Source organism: Neolamprologus multifasciatus, chromosome 7 (assembly GCF_963576455.1).
Source record: "Neolamprologus multifasciatus chromosome 7, fNeoMul1.2, whole genome shotgun sequence".
Lineage (NCBI taxonomy): Eukaryota > Metazoa > Chordata > Actinopteri > Cichliformes > Cichlidae > Neolamprologus > Neolamprologus multifasciatus.
In genome coordinates this window covers 31,491,328-31,504,825 of record NC_140445.1, presented here as the reverse complement: position 1 = coordinate 31,504,825, position 13,498 = coordinate 31,491,328, and the positions used below count along the sequence as shown (strand labels likewise).

The 13,498-nt window shown below is 42.9% G+C and overlaps 1 protein-coding gene across 2 annotated transcripts in view; it reads left to right on the top strand.

The window, feature by feature from the left end:
* LOC146514571 (leucine-rich repeat transmembrane neuronal protein 4) overlaps window positions 1-13,498 on the top strand; it is a 117,756-nt gene that overhangs the window by 30,837 nt on the left and 73,421 nt on the right. The window contains exon 3 of one of the 2 annotated variants that reach the window (XR_014875021.1): window positions 888-10,513. The exons of the other annotated variant lie outside the window; for it this stretch is intronic. The gene's annotated coding sequence lies outside the window, so the exon portion shown is untranslated. Of the gene's footprint in view, window positions 1-887; window positions 10,514-13,498 lie in introns of those variants that run through there. 2 annotated transcript variants of the gene reach the window in all.

The window sequence follows — 13,498 nt, the reverse complement described above, 5'->3', positions numbered from 1 at the left end:
TTCCGGGCTTTTCCTGCCTCTCTGGAGGGATTATATTTCACTAAAAAATGGTCTAATATGCATGTCCACATAATTATGCATTATTATAATTATAATATATTAAAAAACACACGCTGTATTTTAAAGAACATACATTAAGAAGCAGATTATATTAGATTTATGTTTTAAATAAAACAAAATTTGGATTTTACAGCAGTAAAATTATTGTATCTCTACAGTTTAAAAATGTAATAAGCTTTGCCCCTGCACAGAGTGGAGAGTGAAACAAATGGAATCATCATAAATACATTATTTCATATTTATTACTTCCCCCTCTTCATTGCTTAATTATTGTAGCTCTAGTAATAAATAATAATGTAAGGATTCTGGATCAGCACCATGATGCCCATAGTATATACAGTATTCTGAAGAAGGTCTAAAACGTCACTGTGTGTGCGTGCATGTGTGTGTTTTATGTATATGGATTTTTTTAAATTATTACTCATGATATAACATTGTCCAGACATGGCTAGTAAGGACATGAGGAGGAAACAGTAGAGCTGTGTGAGGCTACTAAAGGCAGTGCTATAACATTTTTCTGTCATCATTTTATTATAGATTAAGTGCAAGAGTTGTTAAGTGTGGATAATTAAATTATAGTTTATTGCAATAGCAAGTTGTGCCTTGTTCTCAGATGGACAGCAAGTGGAGAGTGATATATGAAATGATGGGATGGAAGGAAGAAGAGAAGCAAAGAGTGATTCACAGGCAGAGCCGAGTTTATTTCTCACAGTTTTTTGTTGCCTTATGGTTCCAAGCGCTGTCACCAATCTTTGTATTTTGTTATTATCTCATGACACTTGTTTAATCAGCTACCATCTCTCCTATGGACTTTTTAATGTCTACAGTCTCAGATCAACACAGCCCTGCCCTCCAGCACTATCAGCAGCAACCCCTCAACAGCAACATTGTACCCATCAGGTAAAACATCGGCTAGGTTCTCTTTGCCTTGTTGCCCATATTAGATTCTTAATGAATGTGTGTTGTTGTTATTCAGCCTGGCTCAATGTGCCCCTTTTTAACTTTGAGCACCCGCCCCTTTAAACCTCTCTGCACGGCCCTGCTGCCCACACAACTTTGGCTCTTTGGAAGTATCTGCACAGCATGATACACACAGCTAGCCAAAAACTCAGCGTGTTGATAAAGCTGATGGTGATGCTGACCCCAGCCCAGCAGCCAGACCCTGAAACTGTGACGATCACTGAAAAATCTCTTTGGGCTGCTTTTGTTGTGTCAGCTTTGTGTTCATATGTAAACACTTAAATAGAGATTGCATACATGTTCTCATTAGGATGGAGATTTGTGTTTTTGTGTAGCCTAAAATTGACACTGTTAAGTTGTAATTATGAGACAATACATTTCAGGTCATTCCATGGACAAGTATTATAACAACATGTGTTAGGAACTACTATATGTGTGTGTAGAATAGGAGAATATGCCACTTTGAGTGGGGTCAGAATTTATGAGATTTATGACAAGTTTCTATCACAAACTGTCTGGCAGTGATTGCAAAGATTCATTTTGGATCTCCAATAAACAGAACACAGGTTATTGTGTGGCAGGTATTGTTGAGATGTTGTTAGGTAGTATACAATCAGACCTGATACAAAAGAAGAAAGGAGTTCTAGGAAAATCAGTGGCCACTTTTCTATTGTCTCACAGTTGGAAAATTATGAGGGCAATCTGCTCCATGCAGGGAAAGACAGTCCCCTGTAGGCTTACAGATTTTGAGGCACTGCATTTATGCTATGTTCCACCATCTCTCATTTTAGAAACTGCAGGTGGGCTTTTTTCTTGAGCACAGATTCAAACTCTCCATTCTCCCCCCAACACTCTTTCTCAAAGTATGAACGGACCTGCAGCACCGCCGTTGTTGTTTTCATCTGTAATATCGGAGGTCCATATCACCTTCGGTGAAGCAAATTATGTGCTACATAGATATATTGTGTTTTGTTGAAGATGAAGATTTTTCTTGAATATCACACGTGTGCACAATTTACAACAGATTTACAACGACATATGAACTCAATGATGAATCACATCCTATAACTGTAACTCATCAGAATTTTTGGTTCTCGGTGCAGTCATTGTTCAGATGTTTGCAACTTGTAGATAACTGAGACCAAGCAGTGATATGCGACACACTCATTTACACATGAGCCATTTATTATTATTATTATTATTAATCACATGTGATTCACATCTTGACAGCAGAAATTCATCACTATTCTTATAAAGGATGATTTTATAATTATACAAATTGTTTCTAAAAATGTGTCCAATTAACCAGATTTATTTGTTTCAAGACTTCAATACTCTGATATTTGTGATAATAAATGTACTTGTAATTAATATATTCTCTGCCAAGAAAGTTTTTCTAAGTCTTTCTAAGGCAACCAAGGTTAAGCTGAAGTAAGGCCAAAGCATTACCCATTTGAAAAAAAAATAAAAAAAATAGCCTTTTATTTCTCCTTGCTGTTGAAACTTTGTTGATCAGTTTCTGTTTCTATCTATTTATCACAATTAAAGGAATTCCATTTTTTTTAAAATTACAAACGTCCTATGCTATTTTTTTTCTTACTAACTATTATTGTTAAGCCAGCCATACAGGAAGAACCTGTGTCTGAGATTACTGTTCTGATCAGCTTTTAGAAGAAATGCTAAGAAACATGTGTTTGGACTGTGAGAGAAAACTGACACAGGCATAGGGAGAAAACTACACACTGGACTGCCAAGTAGGGATGGGTATCGTTTAGGTTTTATCCGATACCGGTGCCAAACCGGTACTTTTGAAACGGTGCAGGTGCTTAAACGGTGCCCAAACCGGTGCTTAAAGAATGGAAAACACAAAATTGGTCCAAAAACCTCTCATGTTCAGCTGTTTTTTTGTAAAAAGATAACAATGTTAGTCTTTTCTGCAGGTATAGGGCATATATGGCATCACTCTGGGCTGGAAGCAGTGCTTAAACAATGGAAAAAACACAAACTTTGTCCAAAAACCTCTCATGTTTAGCTGTTTTCCACTTTTTCTTCGGTCATTTTAGCCTTTTTGGCCAGGGTGAAGGGAGTATCTGCCATCAAACAAGAAGACATCCGCATGTAGCTATGATGGTGTTTGCTAGTTCACGTTACATGCATTAATTTAATAACGCGGTTAGCTTACTCAACGTAAATTACACACGAACAACATTAAGCTACTCACGCAGAGAAGAACGGCTGCTGCTGCCATCATCATTTCTGCTACACTGGCAGGGCTAGGTTCATCGGATTTAAAGTGTGACCTCCTTTGACAGTATCAGCTTAAAGCACTTGTTGCAGGCTGCTGAGTTTGCATCTTTTGCTGTGAAGTACAGCCAGACTTTTGACCGCTTTGCCTTGGGCATTTTTAATCTGTAGCTCTGCTCTAAAAGAACGTACGTACCTGGACCCGCCTACTATCCTCGAAACGTAAAATGATTGGCTAGAATCTAAAGTGTATCATTCCATACCAGTTGGTGGCGGTAATGCACCTTTCAGTTGTTTGCCAACCGCCAATAGAAATGTAAGGAAGAAGAAAGTGTATCACAGCTCAGGAAAAAAAAGCACCGAAATAAAGCACCGAAATGCGCGCTGCTTTTCGGTCTGGTTACTACCGTTTATGTCAGAACCGGTGCCATGATGGCACCGGATACCGGTACCCATCCCTACTGCCAAGTCAAGATTTTATGACATGTTCTTTTTTTTAATGGTTGTTATGGATAGACGCCCAGAAGGTCATTTTACAGTAAGTGTAGTAAGTCAAGTATACCAGGCACTTGGCTGTCATAAGAAATGGACAGAAACACTGGGTATATTGCCCCATCTCCCACATGGACTGATGCGCTCGTTTCAATCAGTCTTGAGCTGAGTTGTCACATTGAGGGGTCAGAGTTGAAACAAAACTCTTAATGACTACCAGCAGAGACAGCATTAGACCGTGGTCTCTCAGTTCAGCATGATGCAAATACACTGGAAGTGTGCATCGATTTTCTCATCATGTCAGGACCATTCAGCAGTTCCAAATCCGTTCCCAGTCTCTCCCAATTAGCTTTCGGCCCAGAGAACACTGTCGATCCCCATCTGCCCATCTGCCTGTCAGTGGCTTCATTCCACTAAAGGAGAGAAATAGGAAGGGGAAGAAGAGAGGGAAACGAGGTAAAGAGCAGACAGGCAATGGATAATTCTGTGTTTGGCGGCTACACGCGAGAAGGCTTGGCAAATCTGTCCAAAGCCACAGCCAGTAGGGGTGGTTTGGAAACGGAAGGACTCCCTGAGAGAGATACTGTTGTTTGGATGATAGAGTGAGGCACAATGCCCACTCACTCTCCGCAACCATTTATCAATGAAAACACAGGACTCGTTCTCTGTATCGCCTCTGTCAAAAAGGGATTCAAATTTCTCTTTTTGATGAGTTTTATACATCTCCGTTCCTATCTGTCTTACTATTTTCTTTTGGGATGGACCTATTACTGAACATCTTGCCCTAAGGTTACAGAATCTCGTCCAGATAATGGTCTAAGACTTCAGATGAGTCTTTCATTCTCCCAACAGGCCTTGGCGCTTAAAGTTGGCAGCTTCAGATGGACATTCTGTATGATTGCCGCCTCATCACTCTCTTCTGGTTTCCTCTGCTTGGAATATAGTTCCTCTCTGAACTGAAATGACTGATTAGATATATCCTTACAGTCATCTTGCATTACAATATCTGTTTGTATTTTCAGCTGCCAAAAACTGGCAACATGCCACAATTATCAATTTGGGAGCTGGAATTAGAAATCTGTGCAGTATAAAAGAGATTTAAAAACATAGTCCTGTTTATAAAATTTTATTTGACATCCAGTTTTCTCTGCATGGGGTCTTTTGCCTTGTCTACCTCCTACTGCCGAATAGTGTGTAATTGTATTTGTATGGAATAGCTGTTGTATTCCATTGCCCATGAGTGGTTTCATCTTTGGAGCTGGCTCCTTGCTCATGACGAAGCTTTGTCCACACATATATAAATTAGAGTCCACGCTGTTGTTGCAGCATGGACTCTAACTCTCTTTACTCATTGGTATTCCTCATCTCTCTTTGTCCTGATGGGTGGTGTAATTATGAAAGCCACAGGGAGGCAGCTGGGTTTTAGACTTTGTAGAAAGGCTGCTGGGAGCTGCCCACTGGTGGGAAGGAAAATAAATGCATGCTGCCATTTGGTAACCTCATCAACCCGAGCAAAAGAGCTGATAAAATAAACAAACTTTCAAGGAAAAAATGCATGTATAGGCACTGATGTTGAGACATGACTGGACACTATTATCCATGCATGTATAGTGAAAAACAGTCATATATATGCATCCTCACACAGTGGGGCATGTAGACACACACTGTGGAAATGTAGCTGTCCACCTCTGCACACAAATAGATAAAGTCACCATTGGTCCAGGCTGCAGCCCGATAAATTTCCCCCTACATCCCTTTATGGCTTGTGTTTTTTTCTTTTTTTCCTTTTTTTTTTGGATGGCTTGGGTGTTATCGGGGGCAGCAGTAGTTGAATCCACATATCCCGGTCCTGGCACAGCTGGGCCTTTGCCTACAGTGCATTAGTTTTTTCATGAAATGTCCCACCATTCTTGGGCCTGATGGAACACCACTATGGGCTTACCCACGGTGATCTAATCCAGTGGGGCACAGACATCTACTGATATACTAGCGAGAGGGCAGAGAGATTGAAGGAGCTGAGCATAAGAGATGTGGAGTAAGAGCGAGGAATTGAACTGGAATGAAAAGGATATACTCTCTGAGGAGAAACAGCGTGAGAGGATCTTCCATTAGAGAGCCCATATTTGGCTTGTGTATGTGTATATCTCAACCATCTTGCTGGTAGATAAACAACGCCTTGCATGACTGCAGGCATACTGGTGGGTCAGTATGATGTGTTTGAGGGGGTAGAATGAGAGAATCAACATCAATAACAACTACAGTACACAGCAACAACAGTGGCAACAGTGGCAGCTGTAGTGTTGTGGAGAGACCCACTGGCCCTGGAGGAGCAGAGGCTCCATTCAGGAGCGTTGTTATGACTCACTGTTGGGCTATAATGACCACAGATGGCCATTAGCAAGGTGTGAGGTAAACAGTGTAGGCCCTGTGTCCCTAGTGCTATAGAAAGGTACACTGCTCACATATGACAGGCACAAAGTTGATGTATCTAATAAGCGCTTGTATGAAAAGGATCCCCTCCCACCCCCTTTTCACCTGCAATTCTAAAATCCTTTTAGAATTGCAAAAAAACAACAACAACCCAACAACAACAAAAAAACTTACTCACAAATCTGAGGTTAATTTGTGAGTTAACATTTTGTGATGCTGCTACTAACATATTAGGTCCTCATATTAGGTTGTTCAGCTGACTTTTCCTCTTCTAAACACAGCAAAATTTGCAGTTTTCAAACTATAAATTGATGGGAAGACATATTGGTGCATGGTAACTTGCAATGTGGTGGCATCTGTCTTTCTCTCTCTCTCTTTCAGACATTTTTAATAGCCCTTACTCCCAATTCACATTCACCTTACTCTCCCTACTGTTTTTACAAAAAAAAATGTTTCTTATGCAAAGATTTTGCTGATATGCCATTTAGCTGATGTTGTTTCTATGGTTTTCTTATTTCTTCCTTCTGCCACTGTCCATAGTGGCTGAGGTGAACAATGGACCAAAAGATTTCGGTTCTTTTAACACACACACACGCACGCGCGAGCACAGACACACACACACACACACACACACACACACACACAAATAAAGGACAATAATGACAATAAAATAAATATTTTATTTTTTCAGCAACAGGGCCAACTTATTACGGTATTTTCCTCACTACAAGGTGCACTTAAAATCCTTTAATTTTCTCAAACGTTGACAGTGCACCTTATGCATGAATTGTGGTTGTGCTTACTGACCTCGAACCGATTTTATATGGTACACGACGCTCAAAAATCTGTCAAAATATTTTAGTACCACTTTTGTAAGCGACGAAGCGACACTGCTTGATTGATTGTCAGAGCATTATGGCTACCGTAGTCAGGAGCCTCACGGGCTCAGATTAATCTGGGTCGAAAACTCTGTTCTTCAGGTCCCAAAGTCAAACGAAACACCGCGGCATCACTGAGAGTTCCTTTGTCTAAATTTTTTCATCTTTAATAAAATGATCAGGGTTGCTGCTTTACCTGGTGTGATAATTAAGTTTAACATCCAGGCATCCATGAAAACAGAATTTATTAAATTTAAGTTAAGAGTTAGAAGTTAGCAGGAAGTTAGTTCGCTAGTTTCCAACTAATCATGATATACCATGTTCTGACTGAGAGATTTTGGAAAAAATTTAAATGTACAGCTCTGCTATCACTTCCGACATAAATGAAGACAGAAAACTAAACAGCAGTGTTTGTAGGGTTACTGAAGTTGGACTAGCTAGTAACCCTGCAAACGCCACTGCTGTTTAGTTTTCTGTCTTCATTTATGTCGGAAGTGATGACAGAGCTGTACGTTTTAATTTTTCCTGTGGCGGTTAAGCTGCCGGATTTTTCGCTTCACGACCCTTCTTCATGGTTCGTGGCATGGCATTTCAGCCGACGACACAAAATACCATCATGTGGTGTCCTCGCTGGATCCGTTGTCTACCTCCCGTGTGATGACGCTTCTCTGGGATACCCCCACCCAAGGGAAGTACACCGCTCTAAAGGCGCTGCTGCTGCAGTGCTACTCCCTCTCTGATGCAGAGCAGGCTGAGAAACTCCTCGCTCTCTCAGGACTGGGTGATGGTACTGCTCTTGAGCTCATGGAGAGCATGCTGTCCTTGCTAGGAATGGATTCCTCTTCACTTATGTCTTCCTCCGACAGTTGCCTGTGCGAACTGGCATCACCAACTCCCCGCTGCTTGCCGCAAAGGATTACCACTCACTCGCAGAAGAAATGGATCACATTCTCCTGGCTACCAGTTTTTCGGCATCCAGGCGAGTTCCCATCTCACCGACGGCATCGCAGAAAAGGGCGGTGTTTTTGCCATTGCCGTGTCACCTTTGCAATTTTAAGGCCCAGGGAAACAAGCCAGCCAGTGCTCTGTAGCGGCCGCGACAACTGCAAGGAAAGATAAGGAAAGGCTACTCTTCATTGAGGACTCACGCTTGGGGATACGTTTTCTGGTTGACTCTCATGTCATCTTTGCATACCTCCACAATAGTATATTATTTAATCTTAAAATAAATTGGAGATTTCCCATGTACCACCAGAGAGAGCCCAAGTACCACTAGTGGTACGCATACCACAGTTTGATAAAGACTGTGCTATGTGATCGCTAGCAACACAGCTATGTTAGCATAAACATAAACACAGTGAAGCTGAAGGATGAATGCAAAATTTTTTCCACTCGATAAAAGTTAACGTGAGGGTTCCCGATGGTTAGGGGCAAATGCAATCGCATGGCAGGATGCTGTAAATGGACCAAACTTCAGTCAGGAGAACAACTGAAATAATCCATCCACAATACGAAGTTATTCATTAATATACTGCAATAACAAGGGAATAGAGCAGCTGCAAGAGAATTCAACATTAATGAATTAATGGTATAGAATTGGAGGAAGCAAGAAGAATGAGTTGAGTAAAATTTGACTTATCTGACTGTTTTGTTTTGCTTAATGCGCCTTATAATCCGGTGTAAAAATACGGTACTTTCATCAACAGGGGCGCTAAACATAACTGAATTGTGACCACATAAAAAAATTATTTACAGTACTGTGCAAAAATTTTAGGTTGCTACTTTGTCACTACCAGCCTGTTGAACAAGCAAATCATTTCTTCCTGTTTCTTCATTCATTCTTCAATATATGAAAAATGCCAAGGTTTGCACCAAAGAGTGTTTACCTATATAATTTGGCATATCTCAGCATTGTTTACAATGTTCCCTTAAAACACTGAGGACACTGAACAAGTAGAGGACAGAAGAAGTCATACGTTTAATATATGAAAATTGCATCCGTAAGAAATAGGAAAATAATCCATCAGGACTTGAGAGATGCATCTCATGGCCCTTCAGTTGATCAATCTACTGTTCACCAAAGCCTCTTCAGAAATGGTCCCAGTGGTAGGGAAGGAAGGAAGGAAGGAAGGAAGGGTAGGAAAATGGGAAGAAAGTGCTGAAGTAAGCTACAATTACTTAAGCTGTGGACTGAAAATTAGTGCCAACGGGTCTTATGGAGTGATAAATTAAAATAAAATTTTTTGTTCATCAGAATGTAAAAAGAAGGTCAGGGGAGAGACGTGTAACAAAAGTGGCTATAGTCAGTGGAGGTTCAGTCAAGATTTGGGACTGCATTTAGCTAGTGGTGTTGGAGATCTTTTCAAAATTTATAAAATAATGAATGCAGAAAAGTACTGTCATATTTTGATCCAATATGTAATATCAAGAGGAAAATGTCTGATTGGCAACAGCTTCATTTTTCAGCATGGCAATGATTGCAAACACAGTGCCAGTGTAGTAAAAGAATACCCTTGGGCTAGTAAAAACATACCTTGTCTTGAGCTAGAGCTCATTGTTCTGCTCCCCATTGATGTAGAGATCCACCTGCTGTGATTTCTCTAACGAGAACTTGAGCTTGAACTCATCTGCTGTGAGTTCTGGCCAGAGTGGTCTTTCCAACTTTTCAGAAATTGTGTATCCTGCCTGTTCTTGCTAGTCAAAACAACAGAGTCTGATCCCTGAGAGGCAGCTATGGGGTCTGGGTGTCCTTTGTGGTCTTTTATGGTACAGCAGGCTGGTGATGGAGGAGCTTAGCTTGACCCAGCAGGTATCCATCTCTAACTCCTCTTTGAGGGAGCTGGCTGCCAGTGTGGAAGCCTGTGTCAGGGCTGGGAAAAAATGAACCACATAAAAAACAACACAAGCTGACTGTAAAAGAGCATAAGAGCAGACTCGCAGGCATAGAATGGTGGAGGCTGGCTGAGGCAAGGCGCCAACAGGCCTTAGACACTCTGATTCAGCATCTCCCATCATTCACGCTGCCATGAGCCACAGCAGGGGTATTATGGGATTCTTCAGGATTTTTTTTTCTTTGTCATCATTGACTCTTTCTGAGACTGACAGCTATCTACATTGATTGACACTAAGGGAACTAGGAGCCTGCTGAGAGAGGGGGGTGCCAGGCTAATTGACTGTCTTCCATCTGGTTGATGGCTGGCTTTGGAAGAAACGACAGGGCAGCAGCCCACCACTGCTTTTTCTCTATTGAGCCTGGAAATAATGAATACTGCTGGAATGTTTTGGCAGAGAATGTGTGAACTCGGATAGTCAATTCTCACTTTGTTTTTTTCCATAAACATGTGGATGCTGTGAGTCGCCATCACCGCCACCTTGGGTGTAGGGAGTTTTTGTTGCAGTTATAAATACTGTCTCCAAGCTCCAAAGGCAGAAGTAAGAATTAGATGGAGCTGAAGGGTTCTACTAAATAAAGCATTTCAGTTGATGAATTATTGAACAAATAGAGATGTATACCTGCAGCAAAACAGCAAGGCCTGATGGTCTTTTTTTGAACACAGTAGGAGACTCAGCCATGTATTAAATTACATGTTCCAATTATTTTTCCATAATGGTGATTAGTAAATTATCAACTCTGCACTGCACTGAAGACAGAAGTGAAGGAAGAAGTGTTAATACCCCCCCCCCCCCCCCCCCCCCCACACACACACACACAAAGGGCATTAAGCAAAAAGTCTATTTTAGGTGTTCACTGGTATAAATAACATTGCAAAGTGTGATTTATTTTACATCCACTAAACACATTCTAACTTTAATTAGCAGAGACCAAGAGGAACAGATTGCACTTCTATAGGTTTGCTTCATTCTCTTCTTATACACAAACCCTGCTGGTTGCCTTTTGTAGGTGAGAAAAATAGATAGATAAATAAAAGTTACATTGAAATAAAACATTTCAGAAAAAGTAATAAATGTTCTCGTCAGTTGTAGCCTTGGGACTGCCATGTTTTTATTCTTAAATAGATGTTTTGAAAACTCACCGAATCAGAGGATAATTCAATATCTATTTAAATATCGACATGAGTAATGCTGATAAACAATATCTGATCCAAGCCCAATATCCATTTCAATTTGCAGTAGATACACAATGTCTGTGCTGAGGTCATCCCATTGATTTAATGTAAGCTGCCTGAATGGAAAAAAATGGCACTCATTGAACCCTTACACTGAGGTTGGATTTAAAATTGATTTTTGCAAGAAGAAGCACTCATTTGAATGTGTCTATACAGTCAAATTATGGAAACTTTAAAGCATTACCACATTTGATTTAACTATGGCTGTGACTATTAAGGTAACAGCTTGATGAACCATAATCAGATGAGCCAGGAAAACCTTTGCAACACTTGGAATTTGGATAGACCAACTAATGTCAGGGTTTCTGGGTCGTTGACCCAGTATTTTCAGTTCAAGTTCACCGTTTATCTACTGCCTGTTCCACTTCCTGTTTTATTGTGTTAGCCTTAGTCTGTGTGCATTATGTCAGTCCTCTTCCCATTTATCATTAGTTCATTATGTTCAGCTGTTCACCCACCTGTCTCCAATCGTTGTCATTACTAGTCATGTATTTAAGCCCTCTCTTCCCTTCAGCCCTTGTCGTGTCATTGATGTTCGTGTGATGTTGTCCTTCCCGTGTGTTCTCTCAGTTCAGTCAGCCATTCAGTGATCCAGCCAGTCAGTGTCCGTCCACCCTCTGTTCATCCACTCCTTATAATAAACCTTCACCAGTCTTCACCTACCTGTGAGTCCTGCATTTGGGTTCCTTCTTCCTCGCCTCCACACAACGCCTGACAGAATGACAGGCGTTGTGTGCGTTGAATGACACCCGTGCCACGAAGACACGATTGGAACCCAGCGGACTCGGACCTCTACGAGCGGTGGGAGGCAGCGCTTTCCCGTTGGGCAGAGGAGCTCAGGGGAAAACAGCGGCTCTTCGCGGAGAGAGAGCACGTCTTAGAAAGGACTCGCCTGGCTCTGGGCGGGCCTCGGAGACGCCGCGTTCCCCCACCTGCTGCCTCACCTGCCCCGGAGCATTTGCCGCGGAGAGTGGACGTTTCATGCCGCGCTTCGGCCGCTCCCTCTCTCGCCGCTCCGCTCCTCGCTCACACACCCGCCGCCTCATTCGCCGGACCTCCACCTTCGCCACGGCACAGCGGCTACGCCTCCCACCTCGGCTCAATGGAGGCTGTTTACCACGGCCGCTTCCTCTTCCCGGAGAAAGCGGCGCACACGCCGCCATAATATGGACCATTTTCAGCAACTCCCGGTGGTGAGTTCCAGTGACTGTTTTCCACACCCTTCATCTGATTACTCCCTTAAAACGCACAGTACACTCACTTCTGATTCATGGGGAGTTTCCCTCCTAGAGAACGATGTGGACTGGGAAGACTTTTTCTGCTCTGCTCCCTCTGAGCTGGGATTCATTAAGGACAATCCCCGCACTTCAAAACCTCCGAAGACTGTTCAACTAAAGACTGTAAATGGTGATGGCAGAAAGGCCAGAGCAATCTCCGATAAATCTGTTACAGTCCGTGTCTGTGGAAACCCTAGGCCTGCTCACTCTAGGACTGTTTTATCTGAGCCTGCTCCTTCGTCCACCTGTCAGCCTGTTCCGGTTTCATCAGCTCCGGCCACTGTTAATAATACTCATGCACCCAAACCTGTCGGTATCACTCACCCAGTCATTATCTCCACTCCCGTCAGTCAGCCTATACCCACACCAGTGCCAGCTCCCAGGAGGAGGGCAGCTGCGACCCAGCCTACCTCCACACCCGTTCCTGTTTCTCGGGTGGGGGTGACTGGTGTCCAGCCACCTCCCGCGCCTGTCCCAGCGCCCAGGCTGAGGGCGGCCAGGATTCGACCTGATCCCCCTAGAGGCTCGGCTGAGGCTCTCCAGCCAGCGCCCTCACGCTCCGGAGGCACGGAAGAGCTAACCTGTCCACCTGCTAATTTGCCAGCCCGTCCATCTCCTCACTCAACTTTCCATGCCCTAGCACTATCTCTAGTTAGGCTAGCTGACCTGTCCCCTGCTCAGGCACCAGCCTTACTAGCCCAAGCTGCAGCTTTATCCCCCTCACTAGCTCAGTCTTTAGCTCAGCCATTAGCCGTACCGACCTCAGCTCAGCCATTAGCCTCACCGACCTCTGTTTATCCATTAGCCTCCTCAGTCCAATCAGTTCACACTCCTAGTCCAGTCTGCTCCAGTCCAGCCTCCTGCCCTCCAGTCCCCTGTAGTTCAGTCTCCTCCAGTCCAGTCCCCTGTCCAGTCAGTTCAGTCTCCTCCAGTCCAGTCGCCTCCCGTCCAGTCAGTCCAGTCGTCCCCTGTAGCTCAGTGTCCTGTTCTCCAGTCGCCTCCCGTCCAGTCAGTCCAGTGTCTTTTTTTT